This window comes from Silurus meridionalis, chromosome 14 (genome assembly GCF_014805685.1).
Source record: "Silurus meridionalis isolate SWU-2019-XX chromosome 14, ASM1480568v1, whole genome shotgun sequence".
Lineage (NCBI taxonomy): Eukaryota > Metazoa > Chordata > Actinopteri > Siluriformes > Siluridae > Silurus > Silurus meridionalis.
In genome coordinates this window covers 12,328,548-12,356,496 of record NC_060897.1, presented here as the reverse complement: position 1 = coordinate 12,356,496, position 27,949 = coordinate 12,328,548, and the positions used below count along the sequence as shown (strand labels likewise).

Below are 27,949 nucleotides of genomic sequence, written 5' to 3'. Positions count from 1 at the left end.
TGGTGGGGGCGAAAGGGGGAGTTCTCAGGGGACACGGGGGGCAGTCTGATCCGTGTGTTATGTCTGGGTCTGGGGTTCTCTCCTCTCCTGCTGACCTTTCATGTGAGCGCCGAGTCTCTGTTGGCCGAGCACCCCGCTGCCTGACCCTCTCATCTTCTCAGTCCGACTCCGGCACTGCCGTGACATTTGCGCTGGTAGGGAACCTTCTTTGTACACATGTGTACACATTTATACACATACACTGCATTCTGGTTTAAAGCTCATGCTTTGAACTCTTGACTTGAGCTGGATATGAGACAGAGGGCCAATTACATACTTGTTTTCCCCAAGGTGGGCCTCTGATGTTGGCTCCCTCGGGCTGTCCAATGGGGCCCTGGTCCATGACCCTGTAAGAGGCTAATGAAAAGGACGGAGAAAGAAAGAGAAAGGGGGAGAGTATGAGAGAGAATTCATTAAAGTTGTTGATAAGTGGCAAGTACAGCAGTCAGGCTCAAGTTCAGTGGTTAACTTGAACTAGTTTTAGTAATTATGTACCTAAAAAACATAATGCAAATAAAAAAGCATTTATAACAGTTTTTATGTATGTCGTATCAATCTTGGGAATTAATTTACAATTCATTCATTTCTTCCTCTTCCAGTACAAAACACATATTTTCAAATGAAATAATCTGCCATTCAATTACTTTAAGGATTATATATGACATTGTTCAGGTTTCTAATGCATATGAAGGATCAATGAATATTCAGATTCATTCATCACCAGTAAATAACTTTACTTTTTTCGGATTTGAAGTGAATAGAGTACCATGCACAATATATAGTACATAGTGTCTCAACATTACACAGACATTAAACATTAAACATTATATTATGGAAGTTTCTGTTCTTTCTTGAATTAAACAAACCAAAAAAATGCAATATGATACAATATTATTAAATTATATATATATATATATATATATATATATATATATATATATATATATATATATATATATATATGAAAGTGCTGTACCTAATAAACAGTTTATTGATCCAAAGAAGGCAATTTTTTTGTAACCAAATTAAATAGTTTTTCTTATTCAAACTATCTATAGAAGAAATGCATCCTGAAAGTACCACACAGCTAGCTCAGGATCAGGAGTTGGTCAAGGAGTTAAAAAACGTTATTTAAATTAATGTCAGTTCATTGTAGCCAGTCCACTAGTTGGCATGTTTTTTTTTTGTGTCACGGGGGTACATGCACAGAAACTTCTTAGAATAACTGTACAGTTTGTACTGTACATGTCTCAAAATCAGCATGTTAATCTACTGCATGATCCATTTGGTGCATTTTTTAATGGTCAGCTCCATTCTGCTCTATGCAAAAAAAGAAAAAGGACCACCACTGGAAAACTGATAATCAGGCAATATAATATTTGTGTGGTAGGCGATGTTTAGCACAACAGTGCTAGTGAGGTAAAAGATGATTCGTTTTAAAGTTTTATGCAAATGTGTTTGCATAATGCTTTATTCAATCAAAATTATTACAAAGCAGCTTTAGAGAAATCTAAATGCACATGTAGATCAACAGTAACGAAAAGTGATCCTCAAAGAAAGTATTTCTCAAAGTCAGACAACTCTTAGATGATGAAAGGAAGAAAACATCAAAGATAAAACAGGTTTAAAAGGGTATCCATCTTCTTTTTAGTGATAATGGGTAGAAGGATTATAAATCATGACAGTACAGGCTGAAGAAGAGTCAAAGCAAACAATACAAAGTGTGTTGAAAGGATCCTCTGTATGAGCATATTAAGAGTAAATGTCCTAGAATAAGTCCAGGAATTTCTATGGGTGCAGCAGCAGTTTTAGAAGGTACAGTATCTCACAAACATGAGTACACCCCTCACATTTTAGCAAACATTTTAGTATATTGTCGTAGGGGGACAATGCTATAGAAATGATTCTTGGATATATTTTAGAGTATTCAATGTGCAGCTTGTATAGCAATACAGATTAACTGTCCTCTGAAAATAACTCAACATTCAGCCATTATTGTCAAAATAACTGCCAACAAAAGTGAGTACACACTAAGTGATAACAGCTGTAAGTCGTGTGATTGTACAAAGCCACATATCCTATTCATCATGTTCCTGTTTTTTTTTTTTACTTTACAACAAAAGTGAGTACACTCTAAGTGAACATGTCAAAACTGTGCCCACAGTGAAAATATTTTGTGTGAGCACCATTGTTATCCAGCACTGCCTTAATCCTCCTGGACATGGAATTCACCAGAGCTGCACAGGCTGTTGTTGGGATCCTCTACCACTCCTCCATAAAGACATCATGGAGCTGCTTGATGTTAAACACATGGCATTTCTCCATCTTCTGCTTGAGGATGCAACACAGGTGCACAAAAAGGTTCAGGTCTCGAGACATATTTGGCCACTCCATCAATTTCACCTTCAGCAAGGCAGTTGTCATCTTGGCGGTATGTTTGGGGTCGTTTTCATGTTGGAAAACTGCGGTTCGGCCCAGTTTTTGATGAGAGTGCAGCATGTTCTGCTTTAGTACATGTTGGAATCCATTTTTCCCTCAATGAACCGCAGCTTCCCAGCACCAGCATGACTCATACAGCCCCAGACCATAATGCTACCACCACCATACTTGTCTGTAGGCAAGACACAATTTTCATGGTATTCGACACCCTGGTCTGACTCGTTGCAGCATGCAGTGTAAGGTCTAAGCGCTGACAAGCGGTCCTTCTGCTTCTGCAAACTCTAAAGCAATGCTGGCAGCACTCATGCGTCTGTATTTTGAAGACAGCTTCTGCACATGAGTCACAGCACAAGGTCTCAACTTCTTTGATCGACCCTTGCGAGGCCTGTTCAGAGTGGAAACTGTCTTGGAAAATCTCTGTATGACCCTGGCCACTGTACTGTAACTCAGTTCCAGTGTGTTACCAATCTTCTTAAAGCCTAGGCCATCTTTGTGGATAGCAACCATTCCAAATTTCAAATCCTCAGAGAGTTCTTTGAGAGGTGCCATTTTGAACATCCAGTGGTCAGTCTGAGAGAATTGTACTCAAAGCACCAAATTTGAACTGCTCTGATACAAGATACACAAATTTGTTTGGTCCTGTCAAGTAGATAAAAGGGGGAACATAATGAATAGGACATGTGGCTTTGCACGGTTACATGACGTACAGCTATTATCACTTAGGGTGTACTCACTTTTGTTGCCAGCTATTTAGACAATAATAGTTGTACGTTGAGTTATTTTCAGAGGACAGTAAATCTGTACTGCTATACAAGCTGCACATTGAATATATCTTAAATATAAATCCAAGTTTTATTTTTATAGTATTGTCCCTTGAAATAATTATGCTAAAATGGTTGCTGGAATGTGAGGGGTGTACTCACTTTTGTGAGATACTGTACAAATCTAAATTAATCAGGTGAGGTGTTTCACTGAAGAAAGGAAAGAAAATGTAAAACTTCATAAACTGTTTTAGGGGGTCTCTTTAGAGTATTCATGTTGGATCACTGTGGTACATTACTGAAGGAGCATAGTGATTTTAAGTTTAAGTTTTAACTGGACTGAACAGATGACAGAGAGGGATGCAGGTGCATTACTGTGGGCCATGTCGATTTAAGATTTTAAGATACACTAAGAGAACAAAATGTAATTAGATGTGTATTTTCTTTATTTACAAAATGTCCAACAAAATTACGATTTACAATGAACCCACTTCAAATTGTCACTTGTAATGTTCTGATTTTGTGCTTATAAATATGAACAAAAAGTACATGTTTATATGTTTGTAAAAACTAAACTAAAATGAACAAATTGTATACATACATGTATGAACTTTGTTGCAAAGCCCCAACTGGCAATGACAGCTTTAAAATGTGTATGATGAGTAGCAATTTGCTTTTTATAGCAAACTGGTTTAATTTTGGCCTATCCCATTCCTCTTGGCAGATCATCTTCAATTTCTCAAGGTTATGAGGGTCCCGCTGATAGACTTGCAATTTCATAATCCACCATCAATTTTTAATGGAATTCAAGTCAGGATATTGGCTAGGTCATACAAGGGCTTCTTAAACCATTTTGGCCATATGTTTGAGGTTTGTTGTCTTGCTGGCTTCTCTCTGGATTCAGTTTCTTGGCCCACAATATTAAATTCTCTTCTAATGTTTCCTGGTACATCACCCATGCCATGTCGTGATGCTCCAATCTGTGTACTTCAGTTTTATATACACAAATATAATTTACCAAGAGAATTCTGATTCCTCTTCTGACTGCATGTCCAAATGCTTAAAAGTTTCTGTTATTCTTTTTACATTGAGTTTAGGAATTAAGTTGTTGTAATCAAGTCTATTGCTCATAACTTTTTGTGTAACTACTTCTCAATCTACAAACACTTTTAAATGACTGCTGGCTAACAGCTCACCTTCTTTGTCCTTATCCTGTGAGCACATTGTGAAATCATGTATGGCACACTGTTTGGTGATGATTAGTTACATATAGAGTCAAGCTAAAACATTTTACATTCATCTGGGCTAAATTAACTATGTTTCAAAACAACACACATTTCCTTTTACCATACAATGATCAGTTATAAGTCAGTTAGAGTGTCCACTTTATTTCCATAAGAGGTGATTTTAAAATAATAGTTTAAAGACAAATATTTCTCAGCTCATATTCACTATATTAGATATTCTGTGCTTTAAAGCTTACATATAGCATTTGGTGCCATTGCCTTGCAATTACTTAAACTTCATTCAAATACAAAATATTTTCCTCTTTCTCCTGACAGAACTGGTGCAACTTAGTCAGAATTGTTTTTTTGGTTAAGTTTCCCAAATCTTCTATATTATTTCAGTCTGAGCTTTGTGATAGCTATGCAGTCAGCATTCACATTCATCCCTAAGGTGTTCAGAAGGGTTGAGATCAGAGCTTTATTTTATTATATTATTATAAAATATTATTATAGAGCATCCAAGACATCATATACAATTGTGTGCATCCAGCTTTGTGGTAACAGTTTGTAGAAAAACTACATATGGCAGGAAAGGTCAGATGTCCCAATACTTTTGTCCATATAGTGTATGTTTAGGAGCAACTCTACCTGATGTCCTGAGATTTTACTTCAGGGTTTCTAGATAATCCACCTATCTATTTTCAGAAATGTACTAATCCCTTTTCCAGTAAAACTTCCCAACAACATAATGCGGTCACCTCATGCTTCTTTGTATTAAAAGTATAATTCTTTTCCCTGCATGTATAACACTGATTATTATGGTAAAACAGTAATATATTTTATCTGACCAGATAACACTCCAAAAGACAGCTGATCACATGCAAGCCAGTTTTGTTATGCCTTGGAAACAGTCTTTTGGGTCATGCTAATGTGGGACATTCTATGTATGTACTGTACTTTTATACCTGCTGACCAGAGATGGCAAAAGTATACACATCCTTCACTTAAACAGAAGTACAAATACTCATGAATTAATAGACTCTGGTAAAAGTTAAAGTACTGACTACACTTTTTCACTCAAGTTACAGAAAACAAATTTGGGCTTTGACATGTACTTAAGTAAAAAAAATAGCCATTTTTACTACCTGTTTTAGTGTCACGCTGGTAACTGGACCTCACATCATATTAATATAATAATACAAAAGAATAAAAAATTTAATCTAATTAATGTATCCAGGCTGAACAACCACCATATAGAACAAAAGCAGAGCAAAGATGATAATGATCAGGTGATCAGGAATGTCTCTGTTCTGTCACGTTTACATCCCTGACTCCCTCTGTCTCATCCACATCAGCCCCATACCTTCATGTTGCCTTCTGCCTTGCTTGTTGTTAGCTTTGTAGGCTAGCCTAACGACTGTGGTGTGAGAGCCAGGAAATGATACACCAGTGGTAGGTTGAAAAAGTCACGCAATTACAAGAAATGGGTTGATGGGCTGAAAATGCCACGCAATAAGAAGAAAACATTTTGATCATGTCACCAAATAGATTAAAACTAAAGTAACAAGTCTGGTTTGAAATATTTGTGTAAAAAGTTTAATGAGTGAAAGTAAAAAGTTCGTAAGTAAAGTAAAGTACTTATACCAGAAAAATCAACTTAAGTACAGAAAAAAGTATTTGTACTTTAATACTTCCCACCTCTGCTTCTGACTGTAATATTTGTGTTTTGTACTTTTTGATATTGATCGCATATCTGTAATATCAGACTAAGCCAAATTGTATCATCTTTCTTTCTTTCTTTCTTTCTTTCTTTCTTTCTTTCTTTCTTTCTTTCTTTCTTTCTTTCTTTCTTTTTTCTTTCTTTCTTTCTTGCTTTCTTGCTTTCAGTGCTTTCAATGCTTTCTAGTGTATAGTTGGTTTCTTCAAAGATATAATCAATCCAGCCATAAACTTCATACCTAAAGCTTTACATATTTTACCCAGACCACATCACCATATAAAATGTAGCTTCAGCTTTAGTCAAGCAGGAAGCTGTTCTCAGAATTCACACTCCGCTCCTTTCTAACTCTTATGGGCCTTGATTGCTTTTCTGCCACTTACTCATGAGTTCATGCATGGCTGGTCGTGTTGCCGGGCCGAAAGGAAAGAGCTGCAAAGGATTCAAGAGCATTGATCATTACAGGTAAAAGAGAGGACACAAGGCATATAATACAGTGCTTGTGCTGGTGGCCTATATTGTTTCTAGATTGTGTGATTGTTTTCGGTTTTACCATGATTAAATACAATGCAGAGTGAACCATGTGGTTATAACAAGCAATTTAGGATGGTGAAAACTTTTCCTGGATCATTTATTGTGACTTGTGTTTAAATTTACTATCTTTCTGTATAATCTACAATGATCTCAATCCTGGACTGTAATGTTATTGTCACGTACCGTCTTATTTTCTCCTCTAGATGGCAATATAGCATGTTATTACAGTATATGCCTATAATATGTATGCATATATATTTTTTGAAGGCACACGTGATACATGTTCCTATGTGTTTATTCGCTTTTTTATTTATTTACAGAATGTTTGTTTCTACATCAAGCTACTGTTTTAGCAGATACATCTAATAAACTGAAACTCGTTGCACCACATGCTGCATTCATTATCCACTAAATGTGTGTACTTAATGAACTAGAACCTCAGTATATTACACAGTGTCATTGTGTTTGGGTTATGAATCTGTATTAGTCATCAGAGGTTTGCAGATTAGGTAATATTACAACAGCCGGAGTACAGGAGAGGCAGTGTGATGTGCGACAACAGGAATGAAACATGAGATGATGCAGAAGGCTTGACCTCATTTGTCCTTGCAGTTGTTTTGGTGACTGAGAAATGTACAGGCCTCGTTAATTTACACATAATACACAGATGTTCTTTACTTAGCAGTCTAAAACAATGGGTTTAAAGCATCCTTCTGCATACAGTACAATGGGGCCAGGCTAAAAATCCTCACAGGTGCTGTACTGCTGTAAAGTGAATAATTGCTGAATATCATGCTTGAACTAAGAAAATGCCAAGCCACTCCTCTGTTTAATGTGTGTGTGAATGTCTCCTGCATTTAGTCACGATGATTAATATAGGACAGACTGTAAATTTTGTTGGATATTTGACTAATTATTTCTGGTTCATTTTATGTATGTGGTTATTTTGTATGTATGTTAAAACAAACTAAAGCACACCCGCCCACTTGTTCTGAAATTGGCAGTCACACAAAATATGAAGACATCAAAATCTGTAAAAATCTACTCCACAGCTGCTCTCTGCTCTTTTTGGAGACATGGCACAGATGGACAGTGAACTCTGCTCCACTGCTCGGTGACCTTCTTGGCCAGTGAGGGTGCATCAGCTTGTCAAATTCATGTCCCATAATTACTTATTGCTTGTAGCAGGTGGACGAAAACAGAAGGATGTGAACAGCCTAATAACTAGAATGAAGGCGAACGGAGTAGGGAGTCATTTAGTGAATGATCAACATCATAAATCATCTGCTTTGCTGATTGTAAAGTCAGGATCAATACAGCTGATACGGGAGATGGAAGACGCACCACACTATATCATAGTGACAATTTATGAACATCCATGACATTTAACTGTTTATAGTGATAAATAAATCCCATGTTTAATACCGTCACGGTCCATATAATGTCCACGGCTAGAAAAAAGACATGTCTGTGTTTCCAATTTGTGATGTTCTTTCAGAGATAATAATATAGCACCAAGAGTAAGAGTGCTGGCTGGGTATTTAGGAAAAAAGTATTCATACCCGTGCATACATTGTAGAAGTTCATTTTGTAATTTGATTGCACAATGTAACCTTCATTTATTAACTCCTAGAAATGAATTATAAAGCAATTTATGTCATGCCTGTTTATTTATGTTAATTATTGTATTTCCTATGTATCTTCTCAGGCACTACAAAGAAGTGGATGTGTCAGTACAGCAGCCGTGAATAAATTAGCCTCCAGCTAATTATACCTCAAATCTATAGGGAAATTTGACTATGTATAATCTCTCAATACAGCTGTCAACAATAGGCTGTGTAACTCTAAAATCTGAACTAGAAAGAAATCAGCCCCAGCCTTTACTTCATGCATAGTTTTTCTTTAAGATTGCTGGTGGTGGTAATACTCTTGATTTCACAAATCCGCTTTACAACAAATAAGAGTCTATGGCTGGCAAAGACACTACTGAACCAGTCTTTCTTTAAAACAAAAAAACAAAAAAAAAACAGGATAAGCTTAACTCTGATAACCCATTTGTAACAGCCAGCACTGATTGACAAACCTGGATACTATATGCAATGAGTTGTGTGATATTAGTATTTGCTGACAGTATATTATATTTATATTTAGGATACATTAAGGATCAAATATAAAATGTAACAGCATAAAGATAAGGAATTATAATGTTGGCCAACCCTTGAGCATAGACCATGTAATTTTTTCCTGTGTTTGCACTTGAGAAGATCAGTAAATATAACCCCAGACTGCACACCATGACATCTCTAATTTTGTTACGTGTGAGAGTATGTATGTGTGTGTGTTTTCTTGGGCGATCGTCGGGCGCTTCGTTATATTTAGACTGCACTGCCAAAAAGAGTGCAGAGACTCTTTGTAGGAATCACTGGTAGGGATCACCATCATAAGCGCTGCAGCAGATGGCTTGGTAAATTGTCCTGAATGTGCTGCACTGCCTATGAATCATCCACCAGACCCTGCTACTGCTAGATGTTCTCTTCTTTTATGTGCTGATCTCACTCTAGTCTTTCCTGTCTACAGGTATTAAAACTGCAGTATAAAAAAAAAAAACTAGGGCACACAATGACTATAGAGTGTTAAGTCTATATAAGTTGTTGTGGTCATTTTAATCTTAGGTAGAGCTATACCTTTTTATGCTGTGTGAGAATATAAATATGGGGACAGCATGAAGGAGGATATTTAAAGTAACTACAAAAAGGCAAGATACGAGAGATGGAGCTTTTCTCATCAGTTCCTCGCTCTCTACCTTTTCTTCCATCATTGCTAAGGACTGTCAGGAGTAAGAGCAAGTTCTTTCCACATTCCAGTTACACACAATCCCATTCAAAATATGAGAAAACAGATCAAAATTTTAGCTTTGATTTCTTGATATTGATATTGCACTTCAATGGACTCCCCGTTCACCAGAACTTAATGGAATGATGTGTCTATGGGATTTGGTAAACAGGAGGTTTCACAGCATGAATGTGCTGGTGACAAATATGCAGCAATTATGTGATGCCAAACAGATTATATAAAAGATGTCAATCATGGATCAGAATTTCAAAAGAATGTTTCAAACACCTAGAAAATCACAGAAAACTGAGGCTGTTATAAATGCAAAGGGTGATCCTAAGAAAGGGGCTGGATCAGTGTTTTTGGTTTTCAAAAAGGAGGAGTATGAAGCTTAGTGACTGAGCAGGCAGCAGTCAAGCACAGAAAAGAGTAAAACATGAAATACAGAGAATGACTTGGCACAAAAGTCCTCTTCCGGACTTGGCAAAATAGTCAGCTTCCAGAATGAAACTGTAAATTGTGTCCAGTGGTCATGCCACTGTTGACTCAAGCCCTTAATCTTTATTTTTGGCGTGCTATAAATATAAACCTTGTACTGTACTCTTTGAAGGTTTTCTTTGATTTGGAATTCCAACTAGCTAAAATCTTCAAACCATAAAGAATCTCTATTTGTATACAGATGTCCTCTGGATGATTTGTTGTGGGAGGCTCAAGACAGCACACTGCAAAAGAACTTAGAAGCAGAAGGAAAAAAAGTAGCATACAGACATGAACTAAAAGACAAATGAAACAGGGTGGTGTCAGCTTCACAACCTGGTGTGACTCATTGCTCCTCATTCTTCAGTTAATGTGTTCTCAAGATGAAATGTTATAAATTATGTATATAAATAATGTTATGCATGCCATAACTCTTAGGACTAGAGCTCTCTCCCTCTGAAGTGCTGGGTGTCGAGATTGGAAATAATGAACTGTCAGAAGGAAGTTTTTATGATACATTTATTAACAATTATTACAGAATGCCTTCAAATGATCAAATATAATAATACTGTTTTACAAGACTTACTGCATATGCAGTTTTTTTTTGCCATTGGCATTGTGAAGATTAAGTTGAATTGAATGTAGGTAGAAATCACTAAATGCAGAGCATGTTTATCATTTATTCATTCACCTCTGTAACCGGTTTATATTGGTAAGGTTAAAGGTGCATTCAGAGACGTCCCTTGTAATAGAAGGTTCAGTGTGATTCTGGACAGGACATTGGTTCAGGACATTTTTATATCTTTTATATTTTTATGTTTGTGCATGCCGACTGCTAACGTTCATCCAAACTTTATCATTTGATTTCCTTGGATATTAAGAGTCATTATCTTTAACTCTTGCTTGGTTGATGGAAAAAAAAAAACATCTTGCAGTGTCTATGATCTATGGGTATGAATAGTTTTCAAAAGTTTGTTGTTACAATTTATCATAAAACATTTTGACTATCTGCATGACAATCTTAGAGTTTAGTCACAATTCTAGCTCTATAACGCTGGTGAAGTTTAAGACTGTTTTGTTAGATGCCCTCAGGAACAGCTTCTGTCAAACAAAATAGCTTGTTGGGATGATGGTAGTGACTTATACTGTCATCACTGTTTGCTCTTGCCTTTTGCTCCAAGCAAATGTACAAATGTATGACCATGTTAGTGCTGTATTGCAACTTTGTTTTTCATGATGAGGGATAAAGTGCTTGCATGTGCACGGACTCAGTTTTGTACTCCAGGGAACTAAGCATTGGCCATAATTTACTGTATATAGTAAATACTTACACTTTATAATCATATTATTTATACGCAAAAATATATTGTAATGTACACTAAATGTCACGTTCTATTATGAATATTACAGTAAAAATCTGCAAATGTGTTGCATCCACAGTTTTAATTAACCACTGAAATATAGGTACATACTGTAGACAAGATATTAACATGCTTTGTCTCAGATATGCAGTAAGTGAATTTTGCAGGTATAAACATTAACCTATACTAAGTAACATCAACATGTCAGCTAATGCTGAGTATAGAATTTCATGGATACCCAGTTAACATACAGGACACAGTAATGTAGGTTGACTGAAAAAGTTTTCACAACCAGTTCTAAAAGTCTTGCTTGGCATATTCCAATAACATTTGCAGTCAACATACACAATTGAGTTGCATTTTAAATAAAATTCTGAGTGAAACATTCATTGACTAATACAACTTCTGTAAATGTAACTATACATAGTATGCAATGTGCAACATTACAGCTATAGAGCACAACCAACTGTGAATAACCTCATATAAATCATTGAGAATTTTCAAATATTCTCCACAGTACTATCAAAAATCCCACTATGGCCCTATAAGACTTCTGTTCACTGACTCATGAGAGGATGGGGGAGAAGTAAATTTACATTTAAATGACTTCCCATGTTCTTCTGGGCTGTTCATGCACGGAGTGACTGCCTTTTTGTCATTGTTGCCTGCCAATGAGGCCATAATTAGCGCAGTGAGGAACAACTCTGCTTCTTAATCAAATGACAGAGCTGTGACGTATGCTGGGTTTTTATCACTTCAGGGTGCTGTGGCACATTCATATATCTCAATCGCAGCTCAGAGTGCTATATAAAGCCTATGGAAAATACATTTACCACTTTTGAGCCTTGTTCACACCTTTTTCATAGCCTGAGGAGACTGTGCTGCTGCATATTCATGTTGCTCTATCCTGTGTTTTCTGAAGCAGTGTCCTATGTATATATATATATATATATATATATATATATATATATATATATATATATATATATATATATATATATATATGTGTGTGTGTGTGTGTGTGTGTGTGTGTGTGTGTGTGTGTGTGAGACAAAGAGAGAGAGAGAGAGCACGAGAGAACAGTATGAGTCTAAGTTTATTTTTATAGTGTAGTGATTTCATCCCTGTTATAATTATTATGTAAGCTGGAGGGCATCCAATATCCTTCAGTGCATTATCAGTACTTTGAGAGTGTTCCTTTCACACATATGTTAGATATATGACTGCAACACTACTGTGTGTGTGTGTGTGTGTGTGTGTGTGTGTGTGTGTGTGTGTGTGTGTGTGTGTGTGTGTGTTTCGTCAGCAGTATGAAATGCAAGCAGAACTTGAACACAGTGTCCCCTGGCTGCACGCTGATGCTCCGGACGGGTGGTGTGGAGAAAGGCAGTGACTATTATTAGATTCTGAGGCTCTGGCCATGTTTGGTTCCTGAAGGCCTCCGGAGATCTAATGGAAAACAATGATCCAAGCACATTATATACAAACGGGTCTGAGGATCTGGTGCAAGGCAGTTTCTGCCACACTGAAGAAACATATAAGGATCGGTGCGGTGCTCGAAACTGTTCTTCCACAAAACACAAAAATACCTAAAAAACTAATTCCTGATGCTTGTTGTATTAACTTGACCATAATAATCAAGATAATGATAAGCATTGTTTTATGCTCAGTTCTTCTCTAATGGAGTGCAATGACATCACTTTGCCATCTCTAAAGGATAATCAACATGCAATTATTCAGCACTTGGCTAATAAGAACTGCAAAACATCCTGGGACCCTCATTTAAATTGAAGCCTTCATAATGAATTTCGGTCCTGGCTCAGACATCCAGAAAACTTTAGAATATGAATAGGTATGCTTCAAATTAAGTTCTCTCAGGATACCCAAACTAATTAGTTGAATAAATTTATGAATTTCATTAGGAGATGTATGTAATATTTAACCCTCTTCTGTACCTGGTAGGTAAGCCTCCATTTCCTCTCTTTGTCCTGACAAAACAGAGGTCCAGGCACCAAAGTGCATGAGGGTAACTAATATCCAAACAAACAGCCACTGGGGGGAGTCATCTGTCCTCTGGTCTCTTCCTCCTACATTGTTCACCGGGTCAGCTGAAGGTGGCTGCCTGTTCTGTTTCTGTGTTCATCTGAGTTCACAGACAATCAAATGAAAGTAAAGGCATTGGTTTGCTTCAAGGGCAGGATCCCTGGGCAATATCCTGCATGGCTCAGATTGGAAGGGGATAATCTTTGCTGTGAGTTATGCACTAAATTGGCACTCGACCCGCTAACCATCTGCCATGGAGAGAACTGCTCCGCATCACATTCAGTCTCGTTTTGATTTCAAAGATAGCAGCGTGAGAGGAAATGAACATGGGCCCAAAAGGACAAGCTGTTCCTTGGATAAGAATTAAAGGAATCACGTGATGACAAAATGCCATATGGGAAAATGGCAGGTTCTTCAACATGAAAATAAAACCTTGTACTCTTTGGACAAATAGCCATATCAAAGAGTAAAGAGAGAGAGGATATTCTGTCCTGGCAAACACAATTATTTTTCTCTGAATAATAATAATAATAATAATAATAATAATAATAATAATAATAATAATAATAATAATAATAATACAAGGCCTGAGAATGCTGATTTGTGTGCTAACATTTAATGCATTTACTTTTTATTGAACATACTGATATTAAAGATGTCATATTAAATCGAATTAATTTTTATATGACTTTGTGCTTGTCAAACTTTTCAACTTATACATACAAAAAAAAATCTTAAAATGCTTTGCGAAGGAAGGTGCTGAAATACTGCATTGAATATAGCCTTTTCTTATAGACAAAGGATAGAATCCATTACATACCATGTGGAGTGCCCTAGATTTTATCTTATTTCATCTTATTTTTTTTGGCATAAGATGCACAACAGCCAGGAAATAAAAATGTTCACAGGGTTTTGAAATCGTAATTGAGGCAGCAATTGATGTTAACGTTAAATGAATGTGTCACATGTCACATAATCTTCTGCATCTACCACATTAATAGAATACATGTGATTATTACAGACAATAATTTTGAGATGTTTTTTTTCTGTACTGGGAGCAAAAACTGTTTAACTAGAGCTGTTAATATAAATAAATAAATGTTAATGTAAAGCATTTCAAAGAATACTTTTATCCACTCATCAATAAAATATATTTACATTGGGTTTGAATTTATAAGTATTAGCCCTTTCAGACAAAATAATGTATGTCTTAGTGTGCTTACAAAAGTGGAACGTTGAAGACTGGAAAAAGACCAAGTAATTTTTTTTCAGTCTTCAACTACTGAGCCTGTGCCCACTGTATCTTCAGATTTCAGTTCATTGCTGACAGGAGTGAAACTCAATGAGCTGTTCTGCTGTTGTAGCCCATCTGCCTCAAAGATTTATTGTACTTTCTGAGATGATTTTCTCCTTAGTTTGGTTGTAAAGAGTTGTTATTTTAGTTACTGGCATATATCCACTCACTGGATTTATTTGTTCTTTTTTTTTCTTTTTTTTTTTTGCACCATTTTTATCAACTCTGGAGACTATTGTGTGTGTGAAAATCCCAGAAGATTAGTAGTTTCTGAAATCCTCAAAGCAGCCCATCTAGCAGCAAGAACAATGCCACAGTGCACACATTTTCCCCAATCGGTCGTTTGATGTGAACATTAGTTGGAGCTATTGATCTGTAATTGCTCGATGTTATGCATTGCGCTGCTGCCACGTTATTAGATGATTGAGTAATTGCATAAAGGAGCATATGTACAGGTGTTCCTGCATATATAAATTATGACAGTCAACATTTTTTCTTGAGAACTTTATACATTCATTGTGTTGAGATCAGTAATTCAGTGTTATTAGTGTATCTACAAGTGTTACAACACAGTAACACTCGTTTGAGCTATGTATAGTAGTTTATATTTTACATATTATTCTTTTTTCGAATTACTTTAAGTCAAAGTTTCAGCAAAAAAAAAAAAAAAAAAGATTTTCCCTTGCTTGTTTGGAACAAGAAAATGTTTGTTCTTTGTTTGTGGTAATTACATATATGATGAAAATTCTGTGGACAGACCTTAGACTAAAATAACTATGAAGGATTCCTTTAATCCGCTTACTATTTTAAGTAGCAACTCTTACTTTATAAATTTGTTTGCAGCAAGTAGTTTATTAAAAATTGTTCACTTGAATGGCTGAAGTGCAAATACAAAGCCAAGAGGATCTAGAGCACTCAGATTAATCTCAGCCAAGCATCAAAAAATAATGAGCCATGATTATAAAACAATCTCCCTAAACAACACTCCCGAATACAGGACAACTCTGTCAGCTAAATCACGCCCCTCAAAGCACTGTCACCATGACAACAGCTCACTATGCCAGTGTCCTCAGGCAAACATTCGATTTCATTTTCTCTGATTGTCTGTCCATGTAACCGTGGTATGAGTTGGCACTTGGCAGGTGGAGTCCTTTGGGACAGCTCATCAAAATATATTCTTAAGTCATATATGTAAATACATTATAAAATATAAGAACATGGTGTTACAGTGGAACAGTGTTTAGTGTTGCACCTCACAACTCCATGGTCTCTGGTTTAATCCTAATCTTAGATTACTGTCTGTGTGGAGTTTCACATATTCAAACCCTCTGTCTATGTGGGATTCCTCTGGGCTTTCCAGTTTCCTCTTATTTTACAAAAACATGCTTGTAGGTGGATTGTCTCCTCTAAATTACTCCTCAGTGTAAATGAGTGTAAAGGTCTGTGCCTTGCAATGGACTGGCACCATGTCCACTGTTACAAGGAAAAGCTCTAAAGACATATAGCTCACACAAACTGCACAGATTTACTTACGAATGCTCTTTTTTTCACATGTGAGAGACACGTGGCTAGATGGAAAATTGCTTCAGCTGTGCAGTACTTTCCTTACACCCCACTATTCTTGTCTAAAAAAACCTTAATTAAAATCTTAGCACAATCTCTCTCTCTCTTATTCTCTTACACACACACACACACACACACACACACACACACACACACACACACACACACACACACACACACACACACACAATCTATTAGCCACCAGAAATTCTTGCTGTGTATATGTTTGTCAACTTCAAATTACTGCATTTCCTAGTTCTTGCTGAAGGCTTGCTCAGAGGTTATTTCTTATGTAGGGCAAACATTCCTTTTAGACACAAACAATACATATTCATTATAGCTAAAGGCATAACAATGCTCAGCTTATACATTAACATGCTCTTGAAAACTTACTTTCTGTAAATAATCTACTGCAATTAACAATTTTTCTTTTAACCACACCCCTAAGAGTTGTATTAAGATAATTTTAATTGTAAAGCAATCTTTGTAATAATTCTTGCAGGAAATTGAAGGAATTCCAGGTTAAAGTTCTTCTTCAAAAAATCAGGTGTGAAGCGGTAACAGAAGTGAGGGTGAAAAAGGCTTTATGGTTAAACAAAAATCTGAAGAAGCAACTGGTTTTATTAGAACAATGACTTTTATGATAACTGCTACTGCTGGAAGAGCTAAAATCCTCTTGAATGTACCATCAATAGACATAGACACCAATGCATATGCCCGCACGCACACACACACACACACACACATGCACACACACAATAGAAATAGGAGTACACAGGGAATTGATCCTCATTATATAACACAGGCATTGTCCTTTGTTGCACTGTCAAGGTTGAATTACTAACAACTAACTACTTTACCTCCCCTTCTTTACAGTTAATCCAATTCACATTCTATTGCCACTGTTCCCTCATAGAAACAAAGATTGACATGAAATCAATAGATATAAGACCAGAACACAATAAGCTGCAGGAGAACTGAACATAGGGTGTGAGTGTCTGGAGTGTATAGAGAAATTGAGGAGAGAGGATGTGTATAGGTCACTTTGGTGAATGTCCGCATTATGCTACGGGTTTAAACATTTCAGGGACATTAGCTCGTTGCAATTGTGAAACAGTGCACTTAAACAAAAATGCATCTTTTATTTAATAAGCAAAAAAAAAAAGAAAGACACAAGGGACAATCTGGACATTAGTGATTGATTTTTCTATGCAGAGTGAAATAAATATTGCATATGTAAGGCTTTATTTGCCAAAAAATAGGTCCCATCTAACCCCCTCTCTCTCTCTCTCTCTCTCTCTCTCTCTCTCTCTCTCTCTGTGACTTTCTTTTCTGTCCATTGTAATCCCGTTCAGATATGTCGACACATTGACAAAGCCCAGTTGTTTTCTCTGAGCTTAGGGCAGCCTGCCTGTGGGGCCTCTAACCCTGACCTCACCCATTTTCTAGCAACAGATCCCATCCCATCCGCTCAGCTACACACACACACACACACACACACACACACACACACACACACACACACATACCCACACAATACTACTGTCACCACCAACGCAGCACATGCTAGCAAAAAAGCAACCAATCACTGAGCATATGTGAGGGGGCCTATGTGCCGAGCAAGGCTAGGGCTTTTATGCTCGGCCTTCCAGAACAGGCTGCCTTTCATTTCACTTGGGTTTTGTTAAAGAGCCTACATATCAGACATTCTGAATTTAGCATTGTCTGCCCACTGTGCTCTCGTTCACATGGAAATTTGAACTCTTTTATGCGGTATACGGAGGTAACCGTGGCATTGACGTTGGCTGCTTTAGTGTGTCTTGGTTCAATTCGAAATCAATTCTATATTTAACTGTAGGGGAAAGTGCTGTGCAGAAGAGAGCATGTGCCCAGTGGGACTTTAGATTTCCACCGCTGCAAATTCAGGTTGTGTGCTTGTGTCTCCGCAGGGAATGCAATGGAAGGTTTTCATCTTAGAAAATAACAAAAGCACAATGGAAAGTGCTTGCTTTAACGTGTGAGACAGAAAACCATGTTGTTTTTCTTTCTTTGAACTAGTTGAGAGCCAAACCACTAAACATAAGAACACTGTAAGGTCGAGTTAAATTATTTCGGTTCCTCATCTATACTTGTATTCACAACAACAGCCACCTACAATTACCATCTTTTTTTCTTTTCTTTTTTTTACTTAAATTTAAGGCTGAATTTTAAAACTTGCTCAACTAGAATTTTTTTATGAAAACTGTATTTTTTGGCATTTAACATAAAAGAATAGGCGTATAATACCATTTATAATACAATAAATTACAAGTTGAATTTGTGAGCTCTTATTACAATTTTCTCGGTTGTATCAGGCATAAAATTACATTTTAAACTGCAGTTATAAAAAAAGAGCTATATACAATCAATTCCAAACTACCCATAAAAAACAATGTTTCTTTGCTATTACAAACCTTACTCCTAATGCATCGTGTTGTGCACAGTAAACAATTAACACAAAAAAGACAATGAAATGTCTATAATACTTATTGAATGTATTATAATAAATGAATGTGACTTGAATAAAAAGTGTAACCAAAATGCCTTTCAATAGAATAAAAACAAATGTTGAATTATCTTTTTTTCCTAACATGGTAATGCTCACAAACAGTAAATCCATGCAGTTTCTTTTGTGCCTGGTTTGTTTTGAGGCTCCTGAGTTGTTTTGAGGATACATATAATTTGCTCCCCCGAGGAGGAGTCTGCATTAGTCACTTTGCCAATTAAAGCAATAAAAACAAAAGTAGTACGATGGAAAAAAGTCAGGGGAGTGGGGGCGTACTGCTTGCTTTAACTTGATAGAAAGCTATGCAGGCGGGAGGAGTCTCATCCAACATTCCCATTTTCTTAAATTGTATAGTCACAAGATTTTGTGTGATTGATCAAGTGAACAAACAGTGACCCATAATTTGCAAAGATTAGTTTATGTGACATTCCAAGAAAATTAACTTACTAATCTCACAAGAGCAGTCAGCAGGTCAAGACTTACTTTCATCATTCTCCTAACCTCTTAAGAACCGTATTCAGAGTTGCCAACAAAAATAAAAATTTTATGTCAGTCTTAAAGTCAGAGATATGTTATGCAGCTGTTGATTTTTGAAAAATTTTTGCAGATATAAAATTAAGATTGTGCAAATCAACTGCATGGAGTTCCAAAGTTGCCCGAATTCTCGTAAATATATGTATCTAAAGCAGGGTTTTTAATAGTCTATTAAAGAAAAACAAAGCACTTACCCAGTTCACAAATGCATGTACCTGAAAAAAAAAAAAAAAGTTTTTATTTATTAATTTTTCTCATTTATTTTTATTGTGTTGCATGTGCAGTTCTGCTGCACATTGAATATGGCCCTAAACACATTTTTAAATTAATTGCTGTTTTATTAATTATGGCTATTGAAAAAATACATAAAGAAGCAAGTGGCTGTATGATGAAGGTATACATATGTGGATAATATGCTGGAGGTTTTAAGGATTAAAGCTACAAATGCAAACAGCAATATTACTACGTTCAAGAAAATGTAAGAAACCTAAGAAAGTCAAATGTATATGCAAGTTTGATCTACACACATTTAATGGTGATGACAATATATTATATAACCTAAAAAGCTATTATACTGAATCTGTATCACTGACAATTAATAAAAGGTGTATACATTTAAAAAAGGTTATACCAGACAGACCTTGGCATGTAACACCTTATAGATATTGTAAAGCCAAAAGCAATGCATACAATATGTAATAAGTCCTTTTCATGTATATAAATCATAAATCATTTATATAAAGCAGCTGCAGATTTTAATTAAAAGTTGTATTTTACAGATCGATTTGAGCCATTTGTCTCACAATGTCTTATTCTCTTTATGAGTCATCAGTCCCCAGTCTTTGTAAAAATCTGTGCTGCTTTTCTGTGTAAGTTGAAAAGTCTGCACAAGTGTGAGCTGACCCTGTAGATCAGTGTCTCCTCAGCACAAATGCAACCAAGCCCACCGCAGGCTCTACTATAATCATAGTGTCAAGCTAAGCAGAGTGAAAGCTCAGGAAACAGTGGCAGGGCACAGTGCAGTCCATTCAGTGGAGAGAGGAGGCCGGTCCCAGCCAGAAAAGCTCAGATTACAAGTCACATAAAGGTAAACTTGTATCAGCAGGGACAAGGGCAACCTCGTGTTGTATACAAGGTCCGGCTGTTTGTGTGAGTCGAAAGTGTGAGAGGGAGAAATCATGAGCAGTTGCTTCATGCCAAGTGGCAGAGGTAGAGAGACAATATTTGTCTGTGTATAACTATGTGTGATAAGACAGCTGTCAGAAATGAGATGTCTATACATCCTAGTTATGCAAGTTGAGCTGCAGAGAGAAAGAGTAGGGAGAGGCAAAGAGCACTGTGTGTTTTCGGCAGCCTATGAGTCAGCTGAAATATGCACTCTTGTATAGCACAGTGTTATCTCAGACCTTGCAGAGAACAGCACTAGCACAGCAGGTCTGTAGAGGGATTTGGATTTTTATTTTTTTGTGGAATCCATTCATTGTGTTCAGCATTTATTAACACAAAAAAAGTACAAACTATAGGAATTACAGGTGCCACACACATCTGTTGCCACACATTCAGCAGGATCTCTTTATCCTGGGTCACTCTGTCACAGCACTGCATATGCACCATATGCTAACCTTTGTTAGTGCTCAACATGTCAAACATCTTCCTCAGCCCTCAGGAAAAGCCCTTCATTCTCCATTCTTTGACCCATGAGTCCATTCCTGTACTGGTTGAACATGAGGACAATGTATTATTCAAGTGAAAGTGTTTTTTTTTTTACTTAAGGTCAAATGTCAAATTTCACATGAGTAATAGCAGCTTTTTTTTAAAGTAAATATGTGCATGTTTTTACAAAAGAATCTAGCTCACTGCCACATTTCTGCAATTTTATTTGCTTTTAGCTCATTTTAATAAACTTTTAAAGGTATTAGGTATTTTATTTAATTTTACCAAAACTTATTGTTTAAATACACTATATGACCAGAAGTTTGTGGACAACTGATATGCACACCCATATGTGTTTTTCTTTGTTTCTTTTCTTTTTTTTTTACATCCCACTCCAGATTTAGCACCCTCTCTGCAGTCATAATCCTCCACTCTTATGGGAAGGCTTTTCACTAGATTTTGGTGTGTCTGTGGGATTTGCTCATTCGGCTACAAGAGTATTACTGAGATCAGGCACTGACGAGGAGGCCTGGAGTGCAGCTGGCTTCACTGTTCATCCCAAATTTGCTAATTGGAGCTAAGGTCAGGGCTCTGTGCAGAATACTTGAGTTCCTCCACTCCAACCAAAAGCAAAACATGTCTCCATGGATCTCTCATACACAGAGACACTGATAAGTTGTAACTGGTTTGTGCCTTTTAATTCCAGTGAAGAAAAACTAAAAATGCTACAGCTTAAAAAGATAGTCTATACAATTGGGATGGTCAGGTGTCTAAAATCCTTTGTGCTCATAAAGTATATACACTAATAAATGTCTAAGATGACCCAGGTACAGATGACCCAGGTGCTAATTATAATTTTGTAAGATCCCTTAACAAGTAGAAATCTAGGAACTTCCATCTCTACAAGAATTAATGAAACAGAATCAGAGCATGATTTTTAAACAATTTTCACTAGATTGTGTCTTCAAAAAGAGTTTTACAAAAAGAACTTTTAACTTCCCCAACAGCTGCCCTTAAACTTCCCTTATGTGAGTGTGAGTTTTTGTGTGCAGTTGAAACATGATGAAATCGTAAAAATATTGCATGGATAAAGATTTGGCAGGAAAATAACTTCTTAGTTACTCAAGCCAATTGTACATAAACATGAAACATAACCCAGACTCCCAGAATGCCTTAATGTATAAAGCTTTCCTTCCTGTTTAAACATCTATTGCACAGGTTTTTTTTTTATCAGCAAGAGTGATGAGAAAAAAAAATACAAAGAGAGACTGCATTGCCTAATGAAGAAATCGGAATTAAGTGTGGAAATTTCCTTGGCCCTTCACAAGTAGTGAAAAGTGCAGCAATAAAAGCAATGAAGAAAAGGAGGAAGGAAGTGGATTGAAATGAAGCAGCACAAAGCAAGTCCTTTAGTTCTTTCAGGTTTGATTGAATAGAAACCTTTGTCTTTTGCTTTGAGTAATAGAACCACTTTAATGTGTTCTGTTTTCCTGACACGCACATACATACGCACACACATACACACATTTACATATATAAAAGGAAGTCTGAAAACTCTTGTAAAAATGCCTCTTTTTTTTACATTTATCTCTAATTGAATACAATTTCTTTAGCCATAAATTATATTATTGACAAGTTAAGTAAAGTGTACAGTATTTAAAATATTTGCATGGTTTTTTTATTTATTTAGTACATTATTCTTTTTTGCTTTAATGATACTGTGTATTCAAAATGTTACATATGAGACAAAATTGTATATTTTGTACAAAGCAGTTAGCACATCAATATCGTCTACAAATGTTGTAGAATTTGTTATGTAAAATATTAAATATATTAAATGTTTACTTTCTTTGTTATTTAAAAATTCCAAAGATTAATTAATTTTTTATTTCTGATTTTCACTGCGGTGTCAAACATTTGGACTGTATATGTATATATGAATACAAACAGTACATTGTTGTATATGAACATATAAACAATATTCACACACACACACACACACACACACACACACACACACACGTATGCATGCAGACACAAATAGAGATTCACAAACTGTGGGCGTCCTCTGGCTTTGTAGGACACTGCTGTGATTTGCGGTTCCCTGAAGTGTTTTTGGCTACGAGTACAGGCAGGGGAGATAAAGGGGAAACAGTACGTCCAAGACTATTTATACACAAACAGACTCTATTTGACTCCTGAAGTTGGAGAGAAACAATTATTGTTTGCGGATTTGCAAGTGGGTCAGAGATCAAGCTCTGTACATCAAGGCAAACCAAACACCTGCCTTTACACCAGTATCTGAAGTTCAACCATAAGCAGCTGTAACTTGGGACAATGATCAAGGTATGCTAAGCCTTGAGACAAAGACATTGTTATGAACTGTTTTTGCATGGCCAGACCGGCTTCTTCATAACAATGCATTTTTATGGTGCTTCTTGTTGTTGTTGCACATTTAATAATGCAGGAGGCCCTGGTTTGCAATTTTGGTAGCTGATCCCCTGCAGGCAGTAAAAGGAGGGTGAAGATAGAATGTAGTATATTTTTTATTTTTATATTCCAGCTTTGGCACTAAGCAGTGGACTGATTCTATTCCATTTATACTTTCAATTTCAAACACCTAGTAGAAACCATCTAGTAAATTTAAATCTGCTCTGAAATTCAAGTTGACAGACTTTCTATGAGTAACTTAAGAAATGTACACATTGGCTTTAAGGTGGGGTTTATTTTTACTTAAATGACTGCCATTCTTTGTCACCTCAAATATTAAAATATTAAATATTCAGTACTTATTATTTATTTATTAAAAAACTACTATAAATACAACTTTTTTCCCCAAGCAAGTTGCGATAAGCACATTTTAATTTTGTGCCTGAACACTCCTCAGGGCTATGACTCTCACTTCGATGACAAAAGAAACACCAGCTCTGTATCATGACTGTGATATTTTATTTATTATGAAAATATGACCTACCTCCAGCTTCTAGCGTTATTCCAGATGAACCACTGGACCACTCTGTAAACCTGCTATTACCCAGAGACTATTCAAAATAAAGAGTGTCTATTTGGGCCTGGGTGAAAATAGCATTGGACACAGTACAGCTATTTGTATCCTTATGCGCACACACACACACACACACACACACACACACACACACACACACACACACACACACACACACACACACACAGAGACAACACACACAACTTTGATCCCCCTCAGCCTCTATTTTACTGTTTTACATTTACTTATATTACTCCATTTTACTTAACAGTAGTTTATGCTTAGCATAAATGTAAAGATTTAGAAATCTAATTCAATCTATTATGCTTCGTATAACTTACGTTTTTGCTACGTAAACACAGCACTACACTGTTATTTAGCTTAATAGATTGCATACTTCTCAAGCAACCTCAAGCCAATTTAACTAGCTTTAATGTTATTTCACCAATAATCACTTTGGTACAGTACACAACAAAAATGAAATAAGATTCCCTGAGACCAAATTGCTACTGAAGACAAGATATGGTTACACAAGTTACATGAGATAACAAATAACTAAGAAAGACATAAGAAGACACAGAAGGTGCAAATGTCCAAAATGTGTAGAACCATTAAAACACAGTATAATTCCAGAAAACAAAAAAACAAACAAACACCCCCCCCAGAATGACAGAACATTAAACAAAAACATAATGTATTACAGTGCAGCTCTGACACAGAACTAATGTATCATAAAATGCAAATGTCTTATTATAATAAATATTATATATTCAAACAGTTTATATTTGATGTTAGAAATAAGCCAAAGTCCAACCTTTCTAACATTAGGATATTAAAGCACTTTGTGCAGTTAGCAAGCCTTTTTAGTGTGTAAATGAAAACATGAGCTTTCAAGGAAGCTACAGTTTTTAGGCACTATATCAGAAAACATTAATGAATCAATTTCAGAAGGTTATTTCAGTACCTGTTTCAGAGTATGTTACCCAACCCTGACCATAGCAAATATTTAAACTTTTATATTGGATAAACATTTTTAAGTGAATGACATCTCTTAATGCATATAAAAAGGAGCAGAAATACAAAGGACAGACACCCTGTCATAAATTAACAAGCTGAACTTTTAACTGCAGGGCAAACACATTTAAACTCTACAACTGCACTATCGCCCAAACTTTCCAGCACCAACATACATAAAGATGTCCTGAAGCATGAAAGGTAGCTTTAACTAGCATGGCGGAGGTGGCATAGAAATGAGCTTCTCCATGTCCTACAGCCAAACAGTGTGTGTGTGTGTGTGTGTGTGTGTGTGTGTGTGTGTGTGTGTGTGTGTGTGTGTGTGTGTGTGCGCGTGTGTGCGCGTGTGTGTGTGTGCTGGACGCTGCAGCCTTCTGTGACACGAGAGCCCTTCAACATTCCACCCCACGCTTACATGTTGCCAGGAAACAAAGTGTGTGTTTGTGCACGTGGGAGGATGAGAAAGAGGGAGGTGAGAGAAAGAAAGATGGGGCGGTTATGGTGGAATGTTTCAAATAATGTCTGATTGTGCCGTTCTGAGAAAGTCAAGGCCACTAACTGAAAGGGTGCAGTGAATCTTTGCACAAGATGAAAGAGGTAAAAAGGAAAACAGTAGGCACAGGTGGAACGAGTTAATTTATTCTCAACTTATCTTTGTTTCGGTAATAAACTCCAGAAGCTCCAGAGGCAACCCATGGTCGATGAGCCTGGCTATTCACATTCACATTCTGATTAATAAATAAATGCATGTTAGCCTATCAGGCTTGTAACAGTGGAGAAGGAATGATGTAAGAAGTAGATGCAATTTACTCTATTGAATTTAGTATTGAATTTTTGTTGCTCCGCTTCAGTACACTGAATTTTAAAAAGAAAGCAGTGGCTATGAAGCAAATCATTTTTTTTCCCACACAGAATGGGGATTTCTTTGGGTTTTTTTATAGTAATTTCAGGGGATTATTTCTTGGCCTATTACTAACCTGAAAATTTAGAAAGATTGGATAAATCTACTAGATATATAACCAGATATTCACACCGTTTGCTTTGTGAAAGTTTATACTTTGCATCAACAACTAGATACATTTTAAATGAATAATAAAGCATTTTATTTTCATACTTCAGTATAATTTCATTCTTTAAAATGAGCAAAGAATTTTACTTTTACTTTTATTTGGGCACTTTTAACACCTTAAGATTATTATAAATGGCCATCTAATGGCCTATATTTTAAAAGTAGTACTTTTTTTATGGTTTTTGACCACTTCCTCTCTACTATAGTCTCTAGTATAATCCTTTTTATACTGTCTATCTGTTATACTGTTATCTAGAGAGAACCGTGTACATGGTGTTTCAATGTCTTCTGTTAACCAGCATGCTCTGATGTGATCAGATAACTCACACTGCTAGCTTTTTTTCCCTTTTTTGTCTTCAACTGTGCCCCCTAAAAAAATCCAAAGCTGTAATCAGTGTCATTGACTTCCTATTTTGCAGAACCAAATGACAACCTCTCTAAAGCCTCCTCATTAATGTCAGTGTGTGGACCCAGCATTGCTATGTCAACTGCTGTGATCAAAGAAAAGAAATTTGAAAGACAAGGCATTTATAGGTCTTTCAAACAGTAGAAAGAGAAGCGTTAATTTAGTTTCATATTTTCCCGAGGAGAACAACAGCAAATAAAACTGTTCCTAAATTGAGGACAGAAAACAGGTTGTAGAAAACCAGCAATCTTGTCACTTCGAGGAAACCCAATTTAATTGTTTTCTTTCTGTCTCTTGGGGTTACTGCAGGATGCTGAGTTTCAAATCAGAGAATTTCCCCTTAAGGGACATATGATTTTTATAAATGTTTTGGTGGTTGCAATCTGTCCAGACTTTCTAATTCAAAAGCAACTCTAAGAATGCAGTGTGGACTGTTTCATATTTCCTGCTTTCTTGATTTTCAGTTAACAGCTTATATTCATTTTTTTGTGAATTATTTTTCGGCATGTCATACTGGTTAGGTTCACGGTGGATACAAGAATCAACATGGATGGAACACAGGACCATCGTAAGAGACAATCACATCTAAGGGCAATCCACACCCTCCAGCAAGAGTTAGAATGCTGAAGGACTGAGAGGAAACCCAGGAATTTTTGAAGGAAATGGGAAAACAAGCTGATCAGGAGGGCTCATGAAGTGTTTTTGTTATCCCTTATGTCTGTGTTACCTTCTGGCTCTCCCTTTTAGGTATGCTGAAGTCTACTTACAATCTGATCTCACTGTAGTGTACTTTTATGTTACATTGAGGATACTTAGTAATGCTTGTTTGTCTCTCCCTGTTGCTCCTTTCTCTGTGGAGCTCAACATGCTCCTGAGGTACCAGACAGCAATCCTGTCTCAATCTTCTTACTGCATCTGCCTGATCCGTCTCAACATCCTTCCTATGAATGTTTTCTTCCATTAAACTTGTTCCACATGAACAGCCTAAAGATCCATATAGAGCAACTCGAGAACTATGCAGATGGATTTAGACAGCAATTAGTATAAACAGTCTGCAAAATTGGCAATTGGTATGAACATTTCATTAAACAGCACACCTCAACAATGATAACGCTATATATTGTGGAAAAATATGTAGTATTGAAGACTCACCTTTTGTTTTCAGTGTCCCTTTTATTTTACCTGATGTAAAGAAAATGAACTACATATGGCTAAAATTGGGTCTCTTTAAAATGCATTTGAACATTTCCTTCAAATGTTAGCATGCACAGGGGACAAGCTGATCAGGTTTTTGTTATGCCTTAAAATATTAAGTTAGAGGGCCAGTTTTTACCAGTAACAGTGTATCTTCTCAGCTGCCTGAGAAGTGAATTTCAGCTTTTAATTCTAAAAATATTGTCCTGGTTTTCAGAATCAGGTCAGTAATGATTACAATGGA

At 36.3% G+C, this 27,949-nt stretch overlaps 1 long non-coding RNA gene across 1 annotated transcript; it reads right to left on the bottom strand.

Moving 5' to 3' along the window:
- Positions 1–278: 278 nt before the first annotated feature.
- Positions 279–24,105, bottom strand: LOC124396400. The gene is made up of 3 exons (XR_006927773.1): positions 23,993–24,105; positions 19,560–19,580; positions 279–396 (listed from the first exon to the last, which is right to left on the bottom strand). It is a non-coding gene; the product is annotated as an uncharacterized LOC124396400 (long non-coding RNA).
- Positions 24,106–27,949: the final 3,844 nt, after the last annotated feature.